General features: G+C 38.6%; 1 protein-coding gene across 1 annotated transcript in view; it reads left to right on the top strand.

Moving 5' to 3' along the window:
* The first annotated feature begins 654 nt into the window (after positions 1 to 654).
* cmtm6 (CKLF-like MARVEL transmembrane domain containing 6) overlaps positions 655 to 3,594 on the top strand; it is a 20,061-nt gene continuing 17,121 nt past the window's right edge. The window contains exon 1 of the mRNA XM_008301970.1: positions 655 to 751. The gene's annotated coding sequence lies outside the window, so the exon portion shown is untranslated. The remainder of the gene's footprint in view (positions 752 to 3,594) is intronic.

The raw sequence follows: 3,594 nt of genomic DNA on the forward strand, positions 1-3,594 counted from the left end.
TTTTGTGTCTTGTTTGAGCTATGTTGTGTCTCTTTTTGGTTGTTTTGTGCCTCTTTGTGATCATTTTGTGTCTCATTTTAATCATTTTGTGTTCTTTGTGGTCATTTTCCATCATATTCCTTTCATTTTGTCTATTTGTGGCTGTTTTGTGTCTTTTGTCATCATTTTGTGCAGCATTCTGGTAGTTTTGTGTCTATTTTAGTTATATTGTGTGACTTGTTAGTGTTTTTTTCAGCATTTGTGTGTCTGTGTTTACCAAAATCTTTTTACATCCAACAGAAAACAGTTTGTCTGTTTTTTGTGGAACAAATTAAGCAGATAAATAAAATATAACCCTTTGTGTTACTTGTTCTGTCATTCTGAGAAACTTTTTAAACAGTTCAAAAAGATCTAAATCGGATGTTACTTCATATTTGGTTTACATCAGTATGACTGTAATTTAAACCAGCACCTAATATTTCTTTAATAATTTACAAATAGTCAAACTTCTTTTTCTTCTTGGTGGTCCAGAATAAATGCATAAATAAATAAAACCGCCCAGTGAACGTGGAGGAACTCTTTCTGTGCGTCACTTTTAATGTGGAGGTCGTGAGCAGAAGTTCGTCGTGTTCGTTTGTCGCTTGACGCGGAGACGAAAAAGTCGCTCAATGCGGAAGTTTTCCTCAAACAGCGCAGAAACAAAGCGCCGAGCTGCGGCTGAACTTCACGGCAGGAAACTTTATTCCTCTGCGAACTGGTAGAAAACCAAACGGTGAGTTTATTCCTCAAACAGTGTTCTGTTTTTTTTATTTTTTCTTACAAACCTTTATCTCTGAGCGGACTTCGTGCTTTAGCGGCTAACTGGAGCAGATTTTCGGCCACCGTTCAAACTTTCTCCGCCACTCCTGGACTGGACTGGATGGGGATCGACTCCCTTTGAATTTCTCTCTATTTACTTCTTCACGGCGTTTCTTTAGGGAACCGAAACTTCAACCATTGTTCATTTGAATACAGTCCATGTAATTTCCGCGGTATTCCCCTCCAATTCGCCACCTAAATACTCAACGGAAAGGGATGCGGGGCCATAAAAAGTGAGATATGACTGGCATAAAGTGCCAGATGGTTGGTGAAACACACGCCGAATTTACTGCAATAAACCTTTGTGTATGATCAAGTCTTAACCGCTCTTCTTATTTGTGTCTGTAGCTGTCTACAAGCAGGGAATTACTAAATAATCCGATTTTTGAATGAAGTCAGGTGTTGCAATGTTGCTTAAAAATGACAAAAAGGAAGTTGGTCCAACTGCTACTAGTAAGATTTAATGGGAAGAGCATTTTACTCCACTCAACATGGCACACCTTTGTGCTCACTTTCACTTTCATTTCAGAGTAATATTAGACATTACAGGAGGCAATGTCATATAATAATCCATTTGCAAGTGATTTATTTTCCTGGAAAATCCTTTTTTTGTTTTAATGTATATTTACATGTACTGAAGCTGCCATGATTAGTCAGGCAACAGAAAGGGGATTTGATTCACTATTCCAGTGTTTAAATAGTCACTCTTTAAGGTAAAATACTCAATATTTGCTGCTTTCTTTCCACTTTCACGGCTGTTAATGTAATAATTTGGGGTTTAGTTGGACAATGGGAGGGAAGACGCCTCCTTGGACTCCAGGCTGATGCCAGACATGTTTCCCACCACAGTCCGTAGATTACTTTGAAAAATGACCTGTAGCGAATTAGAAAAACATGATTGTGGTTTGCGGCGCTGTTTGGCTGAAGTTCTGTCTTTGGGCCTCACAGGACGTTGCAGCTCTGCTCGAGTACGTCGCTCACAACAAATCCTATAACCAAGGAGAGCTACATGTTAAATTAAAATGTAGCTGCAGGTTGTATTTTAACAACAAGAGGAACCTCTTTGTACTAAATCTAACCCGGAGACAAGAAGAAGAGCTTTACTGTGGGTAAACTGGAGTTTTAATTCTTACATGTCTCATATTTATAATTCTCCTGCTGAGGTGTATAAATCCTATAAATCATCCTCCAAAGCACCTTTACCAAGAGCCTGCAGAGCTGAGTTATTGATGGATAGTAACAACACACATACACAGATATTAAACATCTGGGCTGTGTGATTTGTTGTCAGTATAAAAATGTATTTTTTTACTATTTGGAAGTCTGACAGATGAGCTTCTATCAGACACTCAGAATGTTCTGTTCAGTACCAAAAAGGGCTTCGACCGATACCAGTTATTGGTAATTGGTAGACTAACACATTTACAAAGTTCTTGACCACCTGCAAAACATAAAGGAACAGCTTGGATGTAGAGATGCAGTTTTTTGTTTGTTTGTTTGTTTGTTTGTTTTAATGCGTTGCAGAGATATTCAGCAGAGACAGTGGAACGATTCTTCTAACTTCTCATGCGTTTATTGCGTTTTGTTTTAATGTGTGTAATGTTTTTGCCATACTACTGTCTCCATCATAGACTCTTCCCTTCCGTCGTTCTGAGTCCATCTGGTTTCATCGGCCCAAAGAATCTTTATCCAGAACTCTGCCGGCTATTTTAAAAGTCTGATGTCTCCTCTCTGTACCTGAGTGTTAACTCTGGTTTACATCGCGAGATAAGTTCTGTATTTATGAAGGCGTCTCTTCACGGTACACTTTGAGAATTACACGCCTGGATCTTTGAGGGTGTTTTTGACCGGTTGTTGTGAAGGAAAGAACTCTGCCATCATCCACTTAAGTTGTCTTCTGTGGTCTTCCACTTCTTTACCAGTGCATTCCTTCTTTTCAACAAGTTGTTGGTTTGGTCTCTCCTAAAGCTTTTGCGTATCTCTGATAGATCTGTTTTCCCAGAACAGCTGCCAAATATGAATTTAGCACTTCACTTGGAATCAGCTGTAGAACATCAATCTCCTTACTTTGGTCTGAAAGAAGGAGGAAACGGACCACATCTGGACCAGAAAGGGCTCATCAGTCAACTCTCCGGTTATTTCTGAGGTTATAAAAATGGAGGGAGGATGTAGAAAATAGCTGCAATTCCTAAACATTTAATACAACAACTTAATTAAACCACTTAATTTAAAGCTGAGAGTCTGCGCTTCAGTCACATCTGTGTTGCTTCACTTCAGATCCACTGCTGTGGTACATGGAGGTAAAACTACAAAGACTGTGTCAGTCCACATGCTGATGGACTTGGCTGCATGTTCATAACCGCTTAGTTTGCTTGTTATTAGACAAAAAAAAGTATAAAACACTTAATATTATACTAAATACACAGCTGTACAATAACCTCCGTTGTTAATTACAGCCTCAGCTCGGGGCTGAGTCACCAAAAACTAGGTTTTTTGCAAGATTCAAGGCAAATAATGACACATAATTCATTCTGTGTTCTGTTCACCTTGGCCCAGTGCCTGAGGCCGTTAGTGTAGGTGTTATAGTTTTACACATTGTAAACATTGTAAAGTAAAACACCTGCGGGCGGCACAGTGACACAAGTTTTACAAAACCTGGCTTCCTTTTGTAGTTATGTTTTAAAAAAATATATTGGGAAGTGCGATTTTTTTAAAGTAATTTTGTCAATATTAGGGCATTTTTCAGGTATTTTATTA

This window comes from Stegastes partitus, unplaced genomic scaffold (assembly GCF_000690725.1).
Source record: "Stegastes partitus isolate 25-593 unplaced genomic scaffold, Stegastes_partitus-1.0.2 Scaffold1740, whole genome shotgun sequence".
NCBI classification, from domain to species: Eukaryota; Metazoa; Chordata; class Actinopteri; family Pomacentridae; genus Stegastes; species Stegastes partitus.